General features: G+C 41.6%; 2 long non-coding RNA genes across 2 annotated transcripts in view; one reads left to right on the top strand and one right to left on the bottom strand.

Annotated features, from left to right (window-relative positions):
- The first annotated feature begins 7,472 nt into the window (after window positions 1–7,472).
- LOC134731666 (uncharacterized) lies at window positions 7,473–20,137 on the top strand. Its single transcript, XR_010114132.1, has 3 exons — window positions 7,473–7,590; window positions 8,877–9,009; window positions 19,855–20,137. It is a non-coding gene; the product is annotated as an uncharacterized lncRNA (long non-coding RNA).
- LOC129491428 (uncharacterized) overlaps window positions 8,014–25,250 on the bottom strand; it is a 146,802-nt gene continuing 129,565 nt past the window's right edge. Inside the window, exon 3 of the long non-coding RNA XR_008660551.2 lies at window positions 8,014–8,113. This is a non-coding gene — a long non-coding RNA (uncharacterized lncRNA). The remainder of the gene's footprint in view (window positions 8,114–25,250) is intronic.

Raw genomic sequence — 25,250 nt, 5'->3', positions numbered from 1 at the left:
GCTTTTTTGTTTACTGTTTTTAATGGTCTTACTTAAAGAATATCTTGTTTGTAAAATGAATATGTCTACTTCAGTTTTAAACTTTAAATTATCCTAACAAAAAATAAAATTTTTGTACTGTAAAAATGAGTGGACCTTTGCTTTTTATTTTATTTTTTTGGAGTGGTAGTTTGGAATTTGTTCTTAATGTTGGCAATTTTCTCATAACTGCTGGTCCCTGAGTTCTATTTGAAGAAATCTTACTATAGATTTTGTTTACACGGAATGTGTACTAAGTTATTCCCTTAAAGGAGAGCATATGACTTTTGTTCATTTTTCTGTACATATTCATCTATATATCCATCTGTTCAAATTCATTCATAAAAAAACCTCAAAACTGAAAGGATCCTGTTTGCTCTGTTGGATTTTGGCTATATAGAATTCCTGAGGTAGGTGGGCAGTCTCCCCTGATTTGAAATTGCTTGTTGAGCAAATGTTACAACTTGAGCCGTCAGACACTGGGTGAAGAATCGCAGGCTAGAACACAAAGACTTGACGTCTCTTCTTAAATCATAGGAAACGAGTGAGATGTGTACTCATGGAAGAAAATGATACATAGACGATAGCTCACTCAGAAAGACGGGGCGCAGAAGCTCGGAGAAGACACCCAGATAGAGGGTTGGAGCTGTCAGAGAGGGTTCCTTTGTGGGAGGCAGGGCTGGACCAGGGCTCCAAAGAGCAGCAGGAGTTTTGCAGTAGAGGAGGTTAGTAGTGAGCACTCCAGATGGGAAGAACAACATAAAGACATGCAAAGGGAAATTCACAAAGCACACTTCGGAGAACTGGATCCTACATGTGATTTTTTCAACCAGAGTATTCACAAGTGTACTTAAAATTGGATTATTTCATTTCTCTCTAGGAGGGTACAGGTATCTTCAAACCACACGCATTGCCCTCCTCACATAAGTGGATGCAATGCTGCTTCTAAACACTGAAAAAGTCACTTTTTTTGCTTTTCTCAATGAAAACTAGCTCTCTGCCTAGTAGGACGTTCTTCCCTTCAATCTCTGTGTGGCTGTTGCCTTCTCATCCTTCAGGCCTCAGTTTAAATATCACCTACTGAGGGAGGCCTCTGGTGACCACCTACAATGCAGATTCCCCTTCTTATTCTCCATAATTAAACTCTGTTTTTGCCCTTGTCACACTTTGCATTCATTTGTTTGTTTCTTGCTGGCTGTCTCCCTCTACTTTAGACAGAAAGCTCATAAGGACAGGGACTGCATCAGTCTCAACCCCATATGTGACCAAGGTTCTCAACACATGCTTGTTGGATGAGTGAACCAGCAGACTCAGTTCGGACTCCCAGAGGCAGCCCTGCCTTGTCATGTGGGAGAGGCCGCTGATTTGTTACAAACAACAGAAAATGGCATCATTGGCAGAATCCACTCCTTAGGGACTCTCTTGTGAGTCAACTAATCAAAAGAATTATGAAGTGTGTCTATAATGTAATGTAGCTGGATGTTTAACAGAGAAAACTCAAAATGGGAAGGAAATGAGGAGGAAGCAACCTCTGGCTGGTCGCCTGTTGGAGAGGTTGCTCAGCCCTGGAACTTATCCCATGTGGATTCTCTCACTTGGATGTCATTCTAGAACCAGAATCTGGATCTTTTAAGGAAATGTACATTCCATTCCTGTTCCAGGTAGGACAATGTTAACCACACACTTGAATCTCGAAGAGTCTTTGGTGCATTTACCAAATGGCAAGAAGTCCAGAGTGGCTGTTGGGCACTGAATGTGAGAGTGTTAAGATGTGAAACTTTAAGAATTAGGTGGGGACTATGTCCTAAAAGACGTTGTTCACAATGCCAAAGTCTTTAGACTTCATACATTGATCTATACTGCAGGTAATGGAACTCAAAGAAATTTACAAAGTGACATGATCAACTTTAGGCTTTAGATAAATCATAATAACTACCAATGTGGGTGATGGATTGGAGATTGTAGATATTAGAGGCAAGGCGACCAATTAGGCAAGGACCAAAGACAGCTGATGAGCACCAGTGTGCTCGGCTATTGTTTATGACTAGTGTCCTTTCTAATTGCTCAGCACCTGTGTGGCACCGGTTGTGAAATGTTTTAAAATTGCTCCTGCAATTAAGATACTATTGCAATAGTCTAAACACAAATGACTCATACCTGAACTAAGGCATGACAGTAGAAATGGAAAGCAGAGGAAAGATTTGAGAGAACGTTTTACAGTTTGACAGGAGTTATCGACTAGTGAAATGTTGGAATGAAGAGAATGGGGTGACTAGGATAAATCCCAGTTTGCCAGTTAGACAATCAGATTTTGGGATATCATTAACTGAAGTAGGGAGTACAGAGGGGGGATATCTTGGGAAGAGTGGAAGGAAATGATTTTAAATTGGGGCACACCTGGCACACATCCTCCTCTTCCTTCTTGGTTCGCTGAAGGTTGTTTTCTAGCAGTTTAATCAAGAAGGACTTAGGAGAATTATGCTCCTTGGTTCATGCACACCAAAAAGAGATTATTTCTATTTGAATGACTATTTGGTTAAGTATTAAATCTAAAATTGGGGGGGGGGGGGTTATACTTTGAGGATTCATAGGAGTTTGTATTTGCTATGTTGCTGTGGCGATGTCTAAAGCCATGTCTTTCTTCTCCTCTATTATTTTACTTATTTAAGCAAGGCAATCGTATAATTTTTTTTGTGTAAGTCACGACACTTTTGAGAGTGAGGGGGAGCACCATACATAATTATGGCTGGAAAACAGATGCAAATTGAGAGTAGTTCATGGTCTCTCTATTTACAAGTGATTTGATCTTTTTGTCTGCCAGTTCCAGAGGCTTTCTATGGGAAGCCAGTCCCTTTACCAGGATATAGCTGGATGTTGATTGTCCTGTGTCATTTTTTTTTCCCAGTGTTCCCTTTCAATGTGTAGATTCAAGTCGTCTTTTATTTCTGGAAACTTTAATTATGATGTTAAAATATCTTCTCTGCTCCTTCATTCTGGTCCCTCTGGTCCGCTATTCTGCTCTTTCTAAAGACAAGTGAGGTTCTCTAGTCTCCATCGTTTGTGTCCGTCACATCCTCTGTAAATGCAAACTGTTCGCTTGCCTTTCTCACTCTTGTCTGCCTTTGTGTTCCTTCTAATTTCTCAGTGGCTTTTATTTTTTCTTTCACTATTTTCACGAGTTGTGCCAGGTGATATTTCATCGTTTTTACTGTGTTGCCCATTTTCATGGAACTGCTGCATCTCTTCATTGAGCTATTGTTTCATAGAAATATTGGTTTTTAAAATGATTAAGGCAATGAGCTTGATCAGAATTACCACCAGCTCCATGAGAACATTTTTCTTTCTGGTGACTATCCATCAACTATCCATTGTTTTCCTTTCCTTTTTCCTTCCCCTCTCCTTCACAGTGTATGCATATATATCACATTCTGATACTTTTTTGACAGTATTTATCTTTGATTGAAGTGAATTTTTCCTGGACCAGCTATTTGCCAGAAGTTTGGGAGGGGAGGGTCAGGGCTATGAATTAGGATAACAAAAATTCTTATTTCAGAATTCTTATGTGTGTACATGCAGGTGTGTGTGTGTGTGTGAGAGAGAGAGAGAGAGAGAGAGAGAGAGAGATTGAGAGTGAGAGAGAGAGAGCTTTTTTTTTTTTTTTTTTTGAGGAGGAGTCTTGTTCTGTCACCCAGGCTGGAGTGCAGTGGTGTGATCTTGGCCCACTGCAACCTCTACCTCCCAGGTTCAAGTGATTCTCATGCCTCAGCCTCCCAGGTAGCTGGGATTACAGGCATGCATCACCACATCTGGCTAATTTTTATAGTTTTTAATAGGGACAGGGTTCGCCATGTTGGCCAAGCTGGTCTCGAACTCCTGGCCTCAGGTGATCCTCCTCGGCCTCCCAGAGTGCTGAGATTATAGGTGTGAGCCACTGCACCCACCAGACCACTCTTCCTTGCCAACTGGCTGCTTCTTACATCTATGGCTCGTTTGGGTGATTTCCTCATTCAGTTCTGCCTACTGAGCTTCATCTCTCTGCCAGATGAGGTCCAGAGATACGTCTGCAGTCAGACTACATGCTCATCCCAGTGGTTACAAACAAGAGGCTGCTGGTTTGGGCCTTCGAGATGGTCCTACTGTTTCCCCCCAGCTTTCTCTGATGTTAGCAGCTGAAGCAGCCTTTCTCAGTCTCTCCACATTCCTGTTTGATTTTCACAGCCATTGCCACCCCTTTCTCGTACATTGTGATTTGGGGTAACCCGTTTTCCTAGTTTCATCAAAAAATAAATTCATGCCTCTCTTTCTCATTTCTCTATTTTCTTTTGAGTGATTCTGAGAGGGAACTGGTGGAAAGGTCATAGAATAGCACTTTAGTCTGGATGTCAGCACCACGGTAATTCAAGAAAAAGGGAGAACTACATAGCACTGTGAACTTCATTCTACCACCATGTATCAGCTTACCTCTGACTTCGTAGACTACCCTTGATAACCAGCTCTGCGGCCCAGCTCAGTGACAACACTTTTCACTTTCTCCATTGGATCCTGCCAAATACAGACAATAAAACACAGGCAATTTCCCAAATAACCAATAGAAGTGATCATCCAGCTGAAGTTTATTATGATGAATAATACATAGAAAGGAATTCATTGCCTGACTCTTGGAAATCTGTTGAAGGGCACACGAGCTGTCACACCATTGGGAGTATTGAAGGAGGTGGTTTTTTGGTTATTTCCCTAAAACTGAGCCCACCTTTTACAGCAAAACCCTATTTTCCATTCATTTTATGAACAGAAGACAGTGTCATAATGTGGAAATATCTAGGATTCAGAGATCTGGATTCAAATTCAAGTTCTATAATCCTTAACTACACAATCTTGAATAAATCACTGCATTATTCTTCTCAAGTGCAAAACAAGGACAAGGACAACTACACAGGCATATATGTATACGGAGATACATGCATAAGTGTGTATACATATAACTACATGCATACACACAAATAGTTATTAGGATTAAATCAAAAAATATATGTACTTTAGAGACTGTAAGCTCAATGAAGTTTGAATGTATTTTTCTGGCTGTTTCCTTCACTACCATATTCCTAGCACCTAGCATAGTATAATACTTGAGAAAAGCAGGCACTCCATAAAAAATTAACAATTTATTGAAAATGTAAAATACCTACACGTGATAGAGGTTCATTAAATTCAGCAACAAGAACAGCTTCAACATGGACTTTTGGAGGCACGGACTTGGATTTGAATCCCAGCTTTCCCACTTGCCAGTACCAGCACAGGAATGGAACAAGCAGTGACACAGCATTCTCTGATTCATCATCTTTGAAAGAGCAGGACTTCAGCACCTGGCCCTGCCTTGGGGGTCAGCTAACATCTTCCTCTCAACAGCCCGGGTTGCTTATCTGATGGGTGCTGAAAAGGAAAGCAGTCAAGATATGGGTTTCACTCCAGTTCATTTGTGGACAAAAGAGTGACTAGCAATAGGACCATTATTTGGCCATGGATATACTTTAATCCAACAGTAAAAATTAGGTTAGAACAATGGGCCCCATACCCAGGAAGTAGTTCCCAAGCACTCAGTGTGCTTGGAAGTGGGTGGTACAGCCAGGAGAAACCATAGTCCCAGGTCTTTGTAAGTGATAATTGGGGGGGGAAAAAAAAAGAGTAAAGGATATGTCCTAACCGCCAGTCCATTTTCTTCCATTAAAAGTTAACAAGAATTTTTTATCAGAGACTAGAACATCTGGTATGTCATGGCTATGACTTCTGAGGACAAAGCAAACGTTGTTTTCAATCCCAGATTTTCACAAGTCCAAGAGTTTGAACCCATGAAAAATTGCTCTTAAAACAAGAATGAGACCAAAATGACTTCCAACACAAAATCCAAATATTACCACTTTTGAACTGAGCAAGAGCAGAATAGTTGCATAGAACTCTAAGTGTCTCCAAGATTAGGGCTACATAAATTTGAAATATTATGGTCATTAAATATTAATAATACTTGTTGATAATAATAATGACTAATACAGTGGAAATGCTAAACTTCCACTCTTAGCACTGCGGAGTAGCAGAATGTGTGTGAGCATTGGAAACCAACAGACATGAGTTCAAATCCTACCTCCATCCCTCACTATAATTATCTTTACAAGCTGCCATTTCACCATCTGTAAAAATGGTGATAAGAAGACCTTTATGCCAAGATTCTTTGCCTGCCAAAATTGTTGTGAGGTTTAAATACAATAATGAATGTCATAGTGGCAGACACAGTAAGTGTTTGGCTCTATATGTTTGTTTCTTTCCCCTTAGCCTGGGATAAAAATTAACATGTGTTTATCTGGAAAGCCACCCATCATTCTTTCCTTACAACTCCTCCCTGGCAGCACAGAAAAGGGGATTATTAATTAGCCAGTGTTTGTGAAACACTTAGAAGATGAAAGTGCTGAGTGCAGAACAGCACCATTTACATCACAATACAAGAGTTGGCTGCTCCTTCAAGTGGATCCACTTACAATGTAAGGCAGGCCTAATGGATGTGTTTCTTCATTCAAAAATCAATGTGGGAGTCTCTGGAAAAGGCACGTGTCTGCCTGCTGTGCTATAGCCAGGCCAATGCAGTAGGCAGGCAATCCTGAAGAGGCAATAGATGGATAAGGCTCTAACACAGTGATTCCTAACCTTTATGGCACCAGGGACCAGTTTTGTGGAAGGCAATTTTTCCCACGGACCAGAAGAGGGGGATGGTTTTGGATGATTCAAGTGCATTACACTTATTGTGCACTTTATTTCTATTATTATTACATTGTATTAATAATATATAATGAAATAATTATACAACTCACCATAATACAGAATCAGTAGGAACCCTGAGCTTGTTTCCCTGCAAATAGATGGTACCATCTGGGGGTGATGGAGACAGGGACAGATCATCAGGAATTAGATTCTCATAAGGAACACCCAACCTAGATCCCTCACATATGCAGTTCACAATGGGGTTTGTGCTCCTATGAGAATCTAATGTCATCGCTGATCTGACAGGAGACAGAGCTCAGACAGTAATGCAAGAGATGGGAGTGGCTTTAAATACAGATGAAGCTTTACTCACTCACCTGCTGCTCACCTCCAGCTGTGTGGCCCTGTTCCTAACAGGCCATGGATTGGTACCAGTCCATGGCCTAGGGATTGGGGACCCCTGCTCTAATAGCCATGGTAATGAGAAACCAGAAAGGAAGTCAAAATTTTATCTAATTGAAACCTACAAATAGCCCTAAATTCCCTTTAGCAACAACAAGAGTATCTGGTGGATTTTGGTTTCACATTGTCTTTTTTCCCTGGCAGATCTTAGAAGAAAAAAATCAGTTCTACATAAATGGCAAAAGCAGTGTTCCCCAAGCTGGGGCTGACAGACCCCTGGGAAAAAAGCATTATGTCCTAGCGGAGGAGGTGGAAGTTGTGAATCTCCAACACTGATTTCCAGTATTTGGGTCTCCTCTGCTCCTGATCACATGGGAAAATTACACTTTCCCGTGTTGTTTCACCAAAACATCATCCATCACTGTAAATTAATGTTGTTAATATTGAACTTAGTGATTTTGTGGTTTTGATGGTTTTTACTTTGTGAATTATTTTTATTAAAACAAGCATATATAAAAGCATATGAATCAAATCTTAAATTTTAGCTTCGTGCAAGTTTTAATATAATTCCAAATAATTTACAAATAATTTAAGGAACACCACAGTCTTTTAAAGGTTTAAATTTTTTTTTCTTAATTCTAAATTCTTAATTTGTAAATATATTACTCAAATTTGAGGATCACTGAACTGTGAGAATAAGAAAAGGGAGGAAAAGTCTTAGTAATCGACAAATTGGGTCATCATTCCTTGAATACTCAAGACTTGGCTGCATGTTGATTCTTGTGTTCTGTAGTTCTGCACCAATAGAAGAAATCTCCATGTATTATTCCAGTATTTCACTTTTACCTCTGAATTATGTTCATATCCATAACTCCCAGCCAAGGGCCTATAGAATAATTGTCCCCACATGTAACATTTTCCTGGTGATGTTTTCCTTTCCTTGGTCCTGTGAAATATAGAAATGTGTTTCTAATTATTAGCAGAACCACCTGGTAACTGCACTGTATCATCTCAATAATATGACTCATTTAGTATACAGTTTGGTAGAACTCAGTCATGTTTGATGCCATCCAAAAAAAATTAGTTATGACAATAACCTCACATAACACAGGCTCACCTGTAACCAAGGTGATCATATTTTGTTAGCTAATAATAAGAAATTAAGACTTGACAAGTATATCTGAAATTGGAGTTGTCCTAGAAAATCCAGGACATACAGATTTCTATGGCATGAGGCACAAAATTCGCCTATGAAGTGATGCTGTGGTGTCTTCATTTTCTTATTTTTAAGAACTTAAAGCAACTGGTTCTTCTATCCATTGTCTTTATAACCTGAATGTGTGGGCGGAGGCCCAAGAATCTATCGCTTCCTTGAATTCACTAAGTGCGCAGGAGGTGAGCAAAGAAATTAACCAGCTCTTCTGGGAAAGTTACCTCTGCCTTTGCAGGGAAACTGAACAGAAATCTCTTCCTGTATAATAAGGCTTTTACAAAACTGACCCCTTCTTTAGACTTGGCAGGGTTGGCTTGTTGATGAGGGAAGAGGTTGTCCAGATGCCTAAGGAAACGCTGATGTGTCAGGCTAAATTTTTCTTCTATGTTGAATCATGGCCCAAGGCCCCCCAAGTTTGTGAGCCTGTGCTAATTTGCATGGATAGCTTCCATAGTCTTTCTTAATTCTTTGTTTTTGTTTTTACTGTTTTAAGTAGGAATCTCAGAGAGTGGAAGAAGAGATCAAATGAAGAGAGGGCATGGCATAGATTTGATCTTCCAACAGAGAACAGAAGAAAGGTTTCCTAGTATGGCAGTACATTCTGGCATGGAACTGAGTACCATGGAAAGGTCAGTTAAGGAATTCCCAGAGGCCTTGGGCACAGGAAGGAGCAGTCAAAGAGAAATCAGAAGTAGCACCAAAATTCTAACCTGTAGGACATATTTTGATGTTGGGAGTGGTTGGGGGCTATAGGTTCATTAGAACACAGAAGACAAGATTGATGGCATCTACCCACGAGAAATGACAGCAGAAAGTGGAACTGCACCTTGATGTTCATCAGAGTGGCAGAGGAGAAGGCGCCTGTGGCACAGGCAGCAGCTGGAGGAGGTGGGAAGGAGCTAAGAAGATGCAAAGCCTCAGGCAAAGTTCTCCAGGTCCCTCATAGAAGCACCAGGTTGCTTCTGCCTGTTGGAGGACTGTGTTGGCAAGAGAAAGACGAGAGGGATAGGCCTGGGAAGGATGCTTTCCCCAGCATGTTCCAACCTAGTTTTCCAAAAACCAATGACTCCAACAGTGGTAACAAAGAAAACGACATAAACTACATGAGTACTAAAAGCCAAGCCAGGTTGGCACACAAAACCAACATAGGGTACACAATTTAATAGTTGTAGTCTACTTACTAAAGTTGTGCCACCACCATCCCAACCTAATTTTAGAACAGCTCCATCACCCCAAGGCCTTCAATGCTTTTTCCCTTGGATCTATCTTTCCATGTTTCTTTAAGAAGTGCCCTTTTTTGGCATCCTGTCTCAAGCATGGGTAGAAATGCCAGGTGAGCCTGCCTGTTTGTGCCAACCTCCATGCAGTAGAGACCTTCACAAGGTATCCTTTCCCACAGCAAGGCTTAGTCATGTGCATTGACGCTGTATGGGGCTCTTTTAAGCACACAGGGTAGCTTATGTCTGAAGCAGGCAGCTGGGCTGCAATGGAAGGACTTAGAATCAGAAGGGCTACTTTCAAATCTCAGTTGAACTCTTCCAACAGTGTCAAACTCAGTGTCAGCTGTTGGCCTCTCTGAGACTCCATTCCTTATTCTGCAAAAATGGGTCAACTCTTCCTTATCTCGTGAGGTTAAAAATAAGATGAGGTGACTCTTGTGAACACAAGTAACACAGAGAAGGGATCAACACACATCAGTAGAATTCAATGTTCTTGAATGTAAATGAAGAAATCAAAGTTTGTTAAAAAGTGATTGTTTTTCAATTCTACCACACAGATAAGTAATAAATCATCAGTAGACAATTATGGAAAAGTCTTACTAAAATGAGATTACGGTGGGGGCAGGGCCGAGATGGCCGACCAGAAGCAGCAACATTCGGAGGCTCCCATTGAAAAAAAAAAACATAGCAAGTGTGTGAATCCTTCACCAGCAACCAAGGTATCGATGTTTTCTCATCAAAATTGACTACAGGGCTCTCTCAACAAAAAAACTGACCACGGAGAGAAGGAAGAACAGTGTGCTGCAGTGGCACACCTGAGAGCCACACGGGGAAGGAGAACCTCCTCCCCCCAGGCCAAGGGAGGTGGTAAGTGTGCTACCCTACCAGGGAAACTATGCTTTTGCCATGGAACTCTGCAACCCATGGATCGGAAGACCCCATTCGCGAACCCATGCCACCAGGGTCTAGCGTCCCAACCACAGAACGCACAGATGCTTACAGCCTCTCAGCTTGAATCTGCTTAAGCCTAATGGAACTCCCTGGGGGAAGGGTGACCAGCATCAGCTATAGCTGCCTGTTGTCTAAGCCGGTTGAGCTCCTTGGGGGAGGGGCAGCAGCCAGCACCGTGACTCACAACTGCCTAACATGCTAAGCTCCCTGGGCGGGGTGAAGGGTGGCACCCATTTCTATAGCTCCAGGCTACGCTTTTCCCCTGCTGGAGCCAGGGAGACTGGACAGCTTGGCCCCAAGACTTGTCCCCACAGCCCAACACACTGGCTGTGGCAGTCTGCGGCCAGAGTGCCTCTTCAGACCTAACCCTGACCCATCTTTCCTCATTGGGTGGGGCTTCCCTGCAGGATTTCTAGTAACTCCAGCCAGAGGATCAGGGACAGAATTCGGATCTCCCTGGGCATGAGCCCCTAGAGGGAGGGATGGCCACGGTCTCTGAGGACTAGCAGACTTAACCTCTCCTCCTGGTAGTTCTGAGGAATGCAGGCAGCCCAGATGAGTGGGTTTCCCCGCAGTGAAGCACACTCTCTCCACCAAGAAACAAAGTGCTTCATTAAATGGGTCCTGCTCCCTGTGCCACCCAACTGGGTGAGACCCTCCAACAGGGGTTGTCAAACACCCTACATAGGACAGCTCCTACTGGCATCAGGTTGGTGCCCCTCGAGGCCAGACATCCCAGAAGAAAGAGCAAGCACCCATTTTTGCTCTTCTCCAGCCTCTGTGAGTGACATCTCCAGGCATGGGAATGAATTGGGTAAATATGGCCTAAAGTGAACCCCCAGCAAACTGCAGCAGCCTTACAGAAGAGGGACCTGACTACTGAAAGAAAAACAAACCAACAGAAGGCAACAACAACAAAAAGGCTCCCACAAAAACCACATCCAAGGGTCAGCGGACTCAAAGACCAAAACTAGACAAACTCACAAAGATGAGAAAGAATCAACGAAAAACTGCTGAAAACCCAAAAGGCCAGAGTGTCTCTTTTCCTCCAAATGATTGAAACGTCTCTCCATCAAGCGTACAGAACTGGACAGAGGATCAGATGGATGAATGGACGGAAGTAGGCTTCAGAAGATGGGTAGTAACTACAATGAGCTAAAGGAACATGTTCTAACCCAATGCAAAGAAGCTAAGAACCTTGATAAAAGGTTAGAGGAATTGCTAACTACAATAACCAGTTTAGAAAGGAGCATAAACAACCTGATGGAACTGAAAAACACAGCGCTAGAACTTTGTGAAGTATACACAAGTATCAACAGCCGAATCGACCAAGCAGAAGAAAGGATATCAGAGTTTGAAGACCACCTGACTGAAATAGACATGCAGACAAGAATAGAGAAAAAAGAATGAAAAGGAATGAACAAAGCCTCCAAGAAATACGGGACTTCATAAAAAGACCAAACCTACAATTGATTTGAGTAAGAGAAGGAGGTAGAGAGAATGGAAACAAGCTGGAAAACACACTGCAGGATATTATCCAGGACATATCCAGGTTGGACTTCCCCAACCTAGCAAGACAGGCCAACATGCAAGTTCAGGAAATACAGAGAGCACCATTAAGATACTCCACGAGAAGATCAACCCCAAGATACATAATCATCAGGTTCTCCAAGGTTGAAATGAAGGAAAAACTCTTAAGGGCAGCCAGAGAGAAAGGCCAGGTCTCCTACAAAGGGAAGCCCATCAGACGCAGACCTCAGCAGAAACTCTACAAGCCAGAAGAGATTGGGGGCCAATATTCAACATTAAGAATTTTCAACCCAGAATTTCATATTCAGCCAAACTGAGCTTCATAAGCAAAGGAGAAATAAAATCCTTTCCAGACAAGCAAATACCGAGAGATTTCATTACCAGGCCTGCCCTGCAAGAGCTCCTGAAGGAAGCACTAAATATGGAAAGGAAAAAGCGGTACCAGCCACTGCAAAAACAGACCAAAATATAAAGACCAATGACATTATGAAGAAACTGCATCAGCTAGTGTGCAAAATAACCAAATAGTATCATGAAGACAGGATCAAATTCACAGATAACAATACTAACCTTAAATGTAAATAGGCTAAATGCCCAAATTAAAAGACACAGATTGGCAAATTGGATAAGGAATCTAGACCCATTGGTGTGCTGTATTCCAGAGAACCATATTATATGCAGAGACACACAGAGGCTCAAAATAAAGGAATGGAGAAAAATTTATCAAGCAAATGGAAAGCAAAAAAAAAACAGGGGTTGCATTCTAGTCTCTAACAAAACAGACTACAAACCAGAAAAAAGGGCATTACATAATGATAAAGGGAACAGTTCAACAATAAGAGCTAACTATTATAAATATATATGCACCTAATACAGGAGCACCCAGATTTGTAAAGAAAGTTCTTAGAGACCTACAAAGAGACTTAGACTCCCACACAATAATAGGGGGAGACTTTAACACCTCACTGTCAATATTAGACAGATCAATGAGACAGAAAATTAACAAGGATATTCAGGACTTGAACTCAGCTCTGGACCAAGCAGACCTAATAGACATCTACAGAACTCTCTACCCCAAATCAACAGAATATATATTCTTCTCAGTGCCACATGGCACTTATTATAAAATCAACCACATAATTGGAAGTAATACACTCCTCAACAAATGAAAAAGTACTGAAATAATAACAAACAGTCTCTTAGACCACAGTGCAATCAAATTAGAACTCAGGATTAAGAAACTCACTCAAAAGCACACAATTTCATGGAAATTGAACAACCTACTCCTGAATGACTCCTGGGTAAAGAATGAAATTAAGGCTTAAATCAAGAAGTTCTTTGAAACCAATGAGAGCAAAGAGACAATGTACCAGAATCTCTGGGACACAGCTAAAGCAGTGTTAAGAGGGAAATTTATAGCACTAAAATTTCCACAGCAGAAAGCTAGAAAGATCTCAAATCAGCACTCTAATATCACAATTAAAAGAGCTAGAGAGGCAAGAGCAAACTAATCCAAAAGCTAGAAGACAAGAAATAACTACAATCAGAGAAAAACTGAAGGAGATAGAGACATAAAAACCACTCCAAAAAATCGACAAATCCAGGAGCTTAAAAAATTAGCAAAATAGGTAGACTGCTAGCTAGACTAATAAAGAAGAAGAGAGAGAAAATCAAATAGACATGACACAATAAACAATAATAAGGGGGATATCACCACTGACAGAAATACAAACTACCATCAGAGAATACTATGCAAATAAAGTAGTAAAATACTACTACTTTAGTATTAAAATACAAATACAAACTACAAATACAAAAGTAAAGTAAAAATACAAACTACCACCAGAGAATACTTTGCAAATAAAGTAGAAAATCTAGAAGAAATGAATAAATTTCTGGATGCATACACCCTACCAAGACTACACCAGCAAGAAGCTGAATCCCTAAATAGACCAATAACAAGTTCTGAAAGTGACACAATAATTAACAGCCTACCAACCAAAAAAAGCCCAGGACCAGACAGATTCACAGCTGACTTCTACCAGAAATACAAAGAGGGGCTGGTACCATTCTTTCTGAAACTATTCCGAAAAACTGAAAAGGAGGGACTCCTCCCTAACTCATTTTATGAAGCCAGAATCATCCTGATACCCAAACTGGGAAGAGACACAACAAAAAAAGAAAACTTCAGGCCAGTATCTCTGATGAACATCAATGCAAAAATCCTCAGTAAAATACTGGCAAACTGAATCCAGCAGCACATCAAAAAACTTATCCAGCAAGATCAATTCGGCTTCATCCCTGGGATGCAAGGCTGGTTCAACATATGAAAATCAATAAACATAATCCATCACATAAACAGAACCAAAGACAAAAACCACATGATTATCTCAATAGATGCAGAAAAGGCCTTTGACAAAAATTCAACATCCCTTCATGTTAAAAACTCTCAATAAACTAGGTATTGATGGAACATATCTCAAAATAATAAGAGCTTTTTATGACAAAACCACAGCCAATATCATATTGAATGGGCAAGAGCTGGAAGCATTCCCTTTGAAAACCAGTACAAGACAAAGATGCCCTCTCTCACCACTCCTATTCAACACAGTATTGGAAGTTCTGGCCAGGGCAACCAGGCAAGAGAAAGAAATAAAGGGTATTCAAATAGGAAGAGAGGAAGTCAAGTTGTCTCTGATTGCAAATGACATGACTTTATATTTAGAAAACCCCATCATCTCAACCCAAAAACTCCTTAAACTGATAAGCAACTTCAGCAAAGTCTCAGGATACAAAATCAATGTGCAAATATCACAAGCATTCCTTTATATCAACAATAAGCAAGCAGAGAGCCAAATCATGAATGAACTCCCATTCATAATTACTACAAAGAGAATAAAATACTTAGGAATACAGCTAACAAGGGATGTGAAGGACCTCTTCAAGGAGAACTACAAACCACTGCTCAAGGAAATAAGACAGGACACAAATGGAAAAACATTCCACCCTCATGGATAGGAAGAATCAAGATCATGAAAACGACCATATTGCCCAAAGTGTTTTATTCATTCAGTGCGATTCCCATCAAACTACCACTGACATTCTTCACAGAATTAGAAAAAAAACTATTTTAAATTTCAAATGGAATCAAAGAAGGCCCTGTGTAGCCAAGACAATCCTAAGCAAAAAGAACAAAGCTGCAGGCATCATGCCACCTGACTTTAAACTATACTGCAAGGCTATAGTAACCAAAACAGCATGGTACTGGTACTAAAACAGACATATAGACCAATGGATCAGAACAGAGACCTCAGAAATAACACCACACATCTACAACCATCTGATCTTTGACAAACCTGACAAAAACAAGCAATGGGGAAAGGATTTCCTATTCAGTAAATGGTGCTGGGAAAACTGGCTAGCCATATGCAGAAAACTGAAACTGGACCCCTTTCCTTATACCTTATACAAACATTAACTCAAGATGGATTAAAGACTTAACTATAAAATCCAAAGCCATAAAAACCCTTGAAGAAAACAGGCAATATCATTCAGGACATAGGCATGGGCAAAAACTTCATGATAAAAACACCAAAAGCAATTGCAACAAAAGCCAAAATTGACAAATGGGATCTAATTCAACTAAAGAGCTTCTGCACTGCTTAAAAGAAACTATCATCAGAGTGAACAGGCAACCTACAAAATGGAAGAAAATTTTTGCTTTACAAGGGACTTAAACATATTTACAAGAAAAAAAACAATTCCATCAAAAAGTTGTCAAAGGATAGGAATACTACTCAAAAGAAGACATTTTCACAGCCAACAAACATATGAAAAAAAGCTCAACATCACTGATCAGAGAAATGCAAATCAAAATCACCATGAGATACCATCTCATGCCAGTAAGAATGGTGATTATTAAAAAGCCAGGAATCAATAGATGCTGGTGAGGGTGTGGAGAAATAGGAATGCTTTTACACTGGTGGTGGGAATGTAAATTATTTCAACCATTGTGGAAGACAGTATGGTGATTCCTCAAGGATCTAGAACCAGAAATACCATTTGATCCAGCAATCCCATTACTGGGTGTATACCCAAAGGAATATAAATCATTCTACCATAAAGACACATGCACATGTATGTTTATTGCAGCATTATACAATAGCAAAGACATGGAACCAACACAAATGCCCATCAATGATAGACTGGATAAAGAAAATGTGGTACATATATACCATGGAATACTATGCAGCCATTAAAAATGAGATCATGTCCTTTGCAGGGACATGGATGAAGGTGGAAGCCATCATCCTCAGTAAACTAACACAAGAACAGAAAATGAAACATCACATATTCTCGCTCATAAGTGGGAGTTGATCATTGAGACTACATGGATGCAGAGAGGGGAACGACACACACCTGGGCCTATTGAGCGGTGGAGGGCGAGGGGAGAGAACTTAGAGTACGGGTCAATAGGTACAGCAAACCACCATGGCACACGTATACCTATGTAATAAACCTGCACATTCTGCACATGTATCCTATTTTGTTAGAGGAAATAAAGAAAAAAAATGAGATTAGAAGAGCTGAAGAATTAGACTAGAGGTGTCTAGTTCCTTCTGTACTGATGACCTTAATGGTAAAAAAGAAACATAGAAAGATAAATCCAAAGGAAAAAGTGTTTAAGGCTTCAGGGTGATGGGACTGTTCTAAAATTAGATTGGGATGATGGTGGCACAATTTTAAATAAAAAGATTACACTCAATAATGTGAGTGGGCCTCACCCAATCAGTTAAAGGTCTTCTGAGCAAAATCTGAGGTCTCCGAGAAAAGAAATTCTATCTCAAGACTGTAACATCACCTCCTGCCTGAGTTTTCAGCCTGCTGGCCTGCCCTACAAATTTCAGATCCCACAATTTTGTGAGCTAATTCCTTTACAAAATTGAGTATTTTCTTCCCTCTCTCTCTTTCTACACACACAAACATACAATTCGTTATGTTTCTCTGGAGAGTCCTTACAAATGTATATACTTAAAACAAGTGAATTTTATTGTATGTAAATTACATATCAATAATTTTTTAAACACTAGATACTATATGATTCTATTTATATAAAATTCTAGGAACTGCAAACTGATCTATAATGGGGTTGGGGAAACTTTTGAGGGTGAAGAATATATTCCCGATCTTGATTATGGTGATGGTTTCATGGGTGTTTACATAAGCCCAAACTTACCAAAGTGTACACCTTACATAGGTGCAGATTATTATACGTCGATTCTACCTTAATAAGTGTTATCTTCAACAGACACAGAAAGACAAAGCCAAAGGGGAAACTGTCTGAGCCTCAGTACAGATGTGGCCTATGTTGCCTCCATGGTTCCTCTTCCTCCTGCCCCCACCCTGGTGTCCTTAGGCTGCCCAAAGATCAGTGGATGGAAAGGAACACCCTGCCCCCAGTGGACACAGGCCCACCCTCGAGGACTCTGGGGGCATCCTGTTCCTCCTCTACTTCAGGTGAAGATGCCGGCAAGAAACTCTTTCCTGGACACACAGTGAGCCCATGCATCACTGGAGATAAAGTAGGAAAACAGTGCAAGTCCAGTCTTCTATCAGCAGAAAGAACACTGATAGAGACAGTGTTGTGGTGTCCTTGCTTGCGAGCACCCGGGAATCAATTTATCTTGGAACCAATGTTTTGTCCTAAAGCAGTGGGACACAGAGCATCTGTCCTCTCCCTATAGCACAAGCACAGCTGGTCAGAGAACACAAGCTTCCAGGGTCAACCAAAATGTAAAACTATAGGGTCAAGAGTCAACAGAAAGAGCTGTTTCCCTCTGACAGACTGATAAGCAGAAAGAATTTCTTAGCACAGGGGTGTCAACCATGCCTCTCTAAGAACTCAGGCAGGAAGCTTCTGCTCACACAGAACCTTGAGCGAGTCTGTCGATCAGCAAAGGCTTAGGAAAAGCACCCAGGTATGTCCTAGGATAGATAAGGAGGACAACATAGACACACAGTGGAGAACAGGTGAGTGTACAAAAAAGCTGCGGTCCAGGTGAGCATGAAGACCAGCTTGTTATGTGCACTTGCTAAGAGTCTTGGGGAAGAGGAAGTGTGATGTCAGGAGCCACCATAAGGATTTATTCAGGGCCATGGACCAAGTCTGCTCCACTGAGTGGCTTCAGCCATTCTTAGCTATACTTTTGTCATCTATATAATGTTTGGGAGTATAAGACCACTCAAGATGTTTCTATAGCTACCACAGAATTATTTCAGACAAGGTTCTGGTGCCCAGAGTTAGCCAAGAAGAGAGGCTGGCCAGGCTCCCAGGGCCAACCTGGCACTCTCTGGGCAGGTCATGATCTTCTACCTTGATTCCTCCATCAGAGCTGGCAGCAATGTGAATGGCACTCCAAGAATTCACAAACCTGGGGATTACTGGAGCTTCCAGATTACCTGGAGATGATGGGTTTTTTTGAGGCTAAAACTACAGAAATTTGTTCTGGTGCCTGGAAGTCCAAGATCAAGGTGTCAGTACGGTTAGTTTCTTCTGAGGCCTCTCTCCGTGACTTGCAGACAGCTGCCCCTTTCCTCTATCCTCACATGGTCTTCCCTCGTGCCACCTCAGGCCTACCTGGGGATGATTTAAGTTCCTGGCTACAGACGAGGGTGTTGAGCTTGTGTGTGTGTAAAAGAGATAGTGCCACATGTAGGAAACAGAGAACCCTGAGACTGTGGGGCTGAGAGGTGACAGAAACACAAAATTCACCTTAAAAAAAAAAAAAAAGCTGAGATTCACATTCAAGTGACTTAGTTCATGGGCTTTTTGACCATGGAACAATGGCTTGGTTTTTCTGAGCTCATTCTATCATCTGTAAAATGGGCCTAAAGAACTAGCTCATGGCATTGTTGTAAGACTGAAATGAGATAATAATGTCACAGTGCCTGTGAACATGATTTATTTTTTAATTTGTACAAATGTATGGGATACGAGGGCAATTTTGTCATGTGCATAGATTTTGTAGTGATCAAGACAGGGCTTTTGGGGTATCTATCACCAGAATAATGCACATTGTACCCACTAATCAATTTCTCATCATTCTCCCCACTTCATACCCTCACCCTTCCTTGTCTCTGTTGTCTTATCATACAACTCTCTACAGCCATATGAATGCACTTCATAAGCGGCAAGGCCAGCACACAAGTGTGCAGATGAGTGGACGGCTCGACATTGCTTGGAGAGCCTCACTATGCACGGAAGAGGCAGGTTTATCGACACTCGGCTACAACATGGCCCCTCCTGGGGAACAGGCATGAGCCAGGGGCTGTGGGAGCTGGAAGGACAGATTCAGCCCTGCCTAGGAAGGGCTGAGAAATTAACAGTGGCAGCACTGAGTACACTACTGCTGTTTATGAAAACCATGGGCCTGTGCACTTTAATTCATAAAAAGACAATAGGATTCAGATATTTTTAATTTTCTATTTTAAAAAAAGAAATCAGTAAGTGCAAGGAGCCTCCCACACTTAGCCTCTAATGCTCCTACCAAGCCCATAATCGGCTGTTGCTATCCACGTTTTACCAGCAACTGAGGCTGAGACAGATTAGGGTTGTCGGCAGAAGTCCCAGAGCCGGGTGGTGACAGAGCCAGAATCTAGCCCTGCCACCAATGCTCTTGTTTCCCACTGTAATTTTAAAATAACATAAGCAAGATGTTATAGTTTTTGGATTTAAACATCTTTTAAAATAAGATTATTGTTTTTCTGTGCTAGATTCAAGCTGAGCTTTGGAAATGAAGAAAGAATTGAGAAAACTTGGAAAGGTTTGGGAAGGACATGGCCAAAACGAGCAACAGCTTGGGGGAGAAAAAAGACAACTTTTCCTGCTGGAGGAAAAATGGAAGAAATTATTCACTAGATGGCACGTTCCAACGAGGCCAGGGACTGCATCTTCCATCCTCCCTCAGTGGCCTCCTCCCCTCTCTTTCTGCTCCCCAGCTGGGAACACAGTGTATTCTGCTCGGTCCGTTGCTCATTTTAGTCTGAAAAGGAAAAAGCCAAGGGAGTGGAACCAATGACAACCTGCAAGAATCCTGCATGAGGAATCAGAGGAATGTGGAGATGAAAAGAGGTTTCACGCTCCATGATATCAGAACAAGAAGAAAAATTCTAGAATGCACTTGAAAAATAACTGTCTTTGTCTGAAACAGTTGTGAGACACTTGAACACGCTACCAAAAATGCCAAGCCTCTTTCTTTGGAGACCTCAAAAAGAAGGCTCACGCGCCAACATTTTGAAAGGGTAGATTGCACACCTATGGCCCCCGGGGCTACATCTCAATGTAACTGTCTGAAAAGCCAATGACGCCTGTGACTTTGCTGATGTCAAAAGGCTAATTCCAACATGACTCCACGAGCTAAAACGGCTTCTCCATCCGTGGCAAGTTTTGCGAGCACCCCGAGGATTCCAGCGACGTAGTTAAGCCGCCGGGAAGACCAGGAAGAGCTTTTCCAATATCATCCGAGGCTTTGTGGGAGAGCGAATGACGAGCCCGTAATAGATGCTTTCTGATCCTCCTCACACTGCATCTGGCTCTCCTAAGTATTGGTCCTATTACGTTTTTAAAAATAGCTCAGAAGTAATTTGAGTGCTGAACTGGCTACAGGATAAAAAAACCCACCTGAATACATTCTAACTTTTTCCTATCAGCCAGAGACCAAGAACCGCAGTCGCAGTTTCCTCGGAGCTAATTTTCAGCATTAGGGTTTATCAGAACCTAAATTCTGTTCTAATAAACGATGGAACAGCAGCCACTCTTTCAGCCACTTATTTGGGCAACCAGGGAATTGGCAGACGAGTTAAAAATTTTCATTGGTGACAACACACAGCTGCTGAGGTGCAAAGATCTGAGACTGTAATCAGACCAGGTTATATACGTAGCACTGTCTCATTATCTCTGCTTGTGGGATAGGGTTCACAGGCAGCTGGGGCTATACGGGGGTGTCAACAGAATAGCTAATGGCAAGTTGACACACAGAGATATCAACTTGGAAGAGAGAAAGTGGGTAACCCTATGCCCCCATCCAACCTTGAAGAAGAACACAGAGTAGGAGTAGCCCCTGCCTACAACTCTCCTTGCATAAGGCAATAGCCATAACAAACATGACCCCTTTTCTGGATTTATGAAAAATGGTTAAAAATGACACACCCAGGGCCTCCTGTTGGCCTCCATTTCAATGTCCTCCCAGGAACTCCATATTCTTCCCAATATTTTGAGAAAAGCTGTGATGTTGTCAAAAAGCAATAAACGCACAGAGTGAGAAATTATCTTGAGTGCCCAGTGCAGAATAGGAAGTCAAGACGTGGGAGCTATTCACACTATGAATATAGTGCAGTGAGAAGTGTCATTTTAAATTCTCATTTGCAAAGTGATGATGGTTATCTTAGAACTAATACAAGTAACAACAAGAATTGACCAAACTACGGACTGATAAGCAATTTACAAAATATTTTTACATCCATTATCTCCTTAACCTTTAAATACAGCTGCGTATGATGGGAGCAGCAGTGGGGCTTATTATTCAGACTTTAAAGATGAGCGTTACTGGGGGCTCTATAGAGTAAACAAACTAATATGCTTGTTCTTGCCCAAGTTCAGAACCCACCACAGGGTAGAACAGGAGTCAGGCAAATGAAGAGGAAAATGCTGACTTTATTACTAATACACGTTATTGGGGAGCATGGCTGAGGTATGCCATGAGCCTGTTAACATTCCCTACCCAACCCACTCCCCATAGGCACACATGACACACACTAGTGTAGACCCTGGGGCGGCCATCCAGGTGAAGGTTTGGGACCACAGCAGATGCATTAACTAAAACTACAAAACAAGAGGGATGAGAGCAAATCCCTCATGCTGACAGTCTTTTGATGGATGAACTCTACCCAACAGATCACATATGCCAAAGGCTACAACTCCCTCTTTCTCATGGGGATGTGAGGGATAGGGGCCAGGGAGCCAGGAGGTTACTCATGAAGGCATATGGAAAGGATAAAAAATGATTTCTCTTAAAGCATCCCAGTTCTTTGTTCTCCTAGCCGACTGGGTTTAACCATTAAGCTTATGGTCACCCAAGGTTGTGGCTATTTTCTCTGGGGGAGCTCTCTGTCCTAACAGTGCCACTCCCATCTTTCTGAGGCCAGTCCCCTGACTCTAGCCACAGTTCCTTTAGAGAATCCTTCTGGGATTGAAGGTGGACAGTTGAGAAAATACTCTCAGAAGACTCTGGATAGATCCAAAGAGCATATTAATTTAACTAACGTAAGGGCAAATTCACTTTCTAGTCTTTTTCTCCCTCCCTGCCGCCAAAATGTTCAGCTACATTGTCTAACATAATCTTTTTGGAGGTTCTGCAATGTAATTAAATAACAATATAAAATACTCAATAATTGAATTCCAGCAACACAGAGGAGACCAAATTTGAATACCAACTCCCTTTCATCTGGAAATTCCAAGTGAGATCTTGAAGTCCAAAAATCAAATCTTCTTCTAAGGAAAGTCCAAAGTTTAGGTTCCAAAGAATTAAAGCCCAAAGTTAAATTTCCTTAATGTACAATTAAAATTCCAAAGAACGTCAAGTGCAACACAAATTTTTATTTTTTTCCTATGACTTGATATGCAAAAAAATGTTCAAAATTTCATTTCCAATTTTTTTTTTTTTTTTGAGATGGAGTCTCGCTCTGTCGGCTGAAGTGCAATGGCGTGATCTTGGCTCACCACAACCTCTGCCTCCTGGGTTCAAGCAATTCTCGTGCCTCAGCCTCCCAAGTAGCTGGGATTACAGGTGCCCGCCACCACGCCTGGGTAATTTTTGTATTTTTAATAGACAGGGTTTCACCATGTTGGCCAGGCAGGTCTTGAACTCCTGACCCCAAGTGATCCATCCACCTCGGCCTCCAAAAGTGCTGGGATTACAGGTGTGAGCCACCATGCCCAGCCCAATTTCCAGTTCTGATGAGTCTCTACCAGAGGGCCTGGGTCTGATGTCTGTAGCAGCCCCAGCCTGGGCTGCCTTCTGTGGGAATGGGTGTGGCTCCTTCATGGCCTCTCATGAACCACATTTTTTAAAGAGTTCAAAGAGTTAATAGGACACATCAGATTATTATAGCCTCAGCCTCATACTCCACATAATTCAGAACCACAAGAAATTCCCAGCCATCAGAACAGGTTTTTGAGCAGATTGTTTTTTCAGAATCCAGAAATGAGTGTTGTCAGAGGGCCTGCAATATTTGAAGGAATGAGAAAGATCTATGGGGTAAGCCACAATTTGGGTCCTGAAATCTAAAATTTCGGTCAGTGCTGACATATTTAACAAACTGAGAACCAAATTTGGGGTGAATTCTTGAATGTGCAAACAAGCCATGTGAATCCAACCACATTTTTCACCCTTCTAGACAAGATGCAAAGCAACAGGAAGGGGAACGGCACCAGGATACCTGAGCCTACCCTGCCGGCCCAAGGCAGGCATGACACCTCTACGCTATATAGATCATGCGCTGTCCATGCCATTTACACTCTTGGCCTGCAGTCCTGGCTAAGATCCACATCGCTGCAAGCACACTTCTGCCTACTGATGCTTAAAGACAACAATGCCACACTGTGCCTGGTTAGTTCCAGGCAAAGCTTACAGTAGCCATCATGAAGTGGGTTTAACTAAGACCCCAACAGCCTGTTTGCTCATTCTAGCAGTTAGAGTTTGCTAAAGTCCACGTTTGTTTAAAACTGCCTAAAAACAGCCATTTTTTTTTTTCTCATGAACAAAGCTGCCATGAGTTGGGTGACCACATCAATGCATTGCTTAAAACTAGGAGACTTTGGAGAGTGAAAATGGAAGAGACGAATAAATATGATGCGACAAAAAGCATTAACTGTCCCGGGCAAATTACGCTGCCTGGTTGGTAGAGCCATAAGCTGCAGGTGACACAAGGTGAAAGTCCTATTTCTCCATGGAAGCCTCTTAATGTGGGGGACATGAAGAATGGGTAGTAGGGGTCTTCCCCAAAGGAAATTGGGGCTACCAGAGTCAAATGACTTGCCTGGAATTATCACATTTATAAGCGATGCCACCAGTGATGGAACTCCAGTCTTCTGCTTCCGAAGCCATGGTTCTTTCAATATATCCCAAGCGCATATTTTCCCCTTTGGATTCTTCTTCCAGCTCCTCACCAGCCATTTCTGCTACAATTTGAACACCTTTCTTCCCCTTGTTTACCTTTGGCTTTTGAAAAATAATGTGTATTTTTCTACTACACAACTAATAAATGTTCACTGTAGAAAATCTGGAAATCATAGGAAAACATAAAGAAAAAAAACCAATGGGAATCTCACCATTAAGAAATAAGTCTTGTTAACTTTTTGAGATAGAGTCTTGCTCTGTTGCCCAGGCTGGAGTGTAGGTGCGCAATCTTGGCTCACTGCAGCCTACACTTCCCAGGTTCAAGTGATTCTCCTGCCTCAGCCTCCTGAGTAGCTGGGATCACAGGTGCCCACCACCATGCCCAGCTAATTTTTGTATTTTTAGTAGAGACAAAGTTTTGCCATGTTGGTCAGGCTGGTCTCGAACTCCTGACTTCAAGTGATCCTCCTACCTGGGCCTCCCAAAGTGCTGGGATTACAGGCATGAGCCACCGCACCTGGCCATTGTTAATATTTTAATGTCTATTCTGCAGATATTTGTGTGTGTCTGTCTATATGTGCATATATTATGTATATAACGCACGTCCCTTTTCTTCCTCTCCCTTCTTCAAGCAAATAATAGGTGGTGTCTCATTGCCTCAGGGATGAAATAATACCAGGCAAAAAGCAGAAAATAAGGAGAGTTTGGTTTCCAAAAATTCAAACTAATCAAAGATATTGTCTTTGTCATCTGAGGCAAGTAACAATTTTTCTCTTCTTTCCAATATTTATACTTCATGTTTCTTTTTGTTGACTTATTGTTGACTAAGAGTGCCAGGAAAATATTAAAAAGTAGTAATAATGATGGCAAGCTCACATGGTGAGGTCTGACTTTAATGTCCAGGTTTCCCCATTCAACATGATATTGGCCAATTTGACATAAATATTCTTTATCTGGTTAAGGAAGTCTTCTATTCTTTGTGGCTAGCAGGTA

The sequence above is a fragment of the Symphalangus syndactylus genome, chromosome 10 (assembly GCF_028878055.3).
Source record: "Symphalangus syndactylus isolate Jambi chromosome 10, NHGRI_mSymSyn1-v2.1_pri, whole genome shotgun sequence".
NCBI classification, from domain to species: Eukaryota; Metazoa; Chordata; class Mammalia; order Primates; family Hylobatidae; genus Symphalangus; species Symphalangus syndactylus.
Note: the sequence above shows the minus strand (reverse complement) of the source record. Positions and strands in the feature narration are given on the sequence as shown.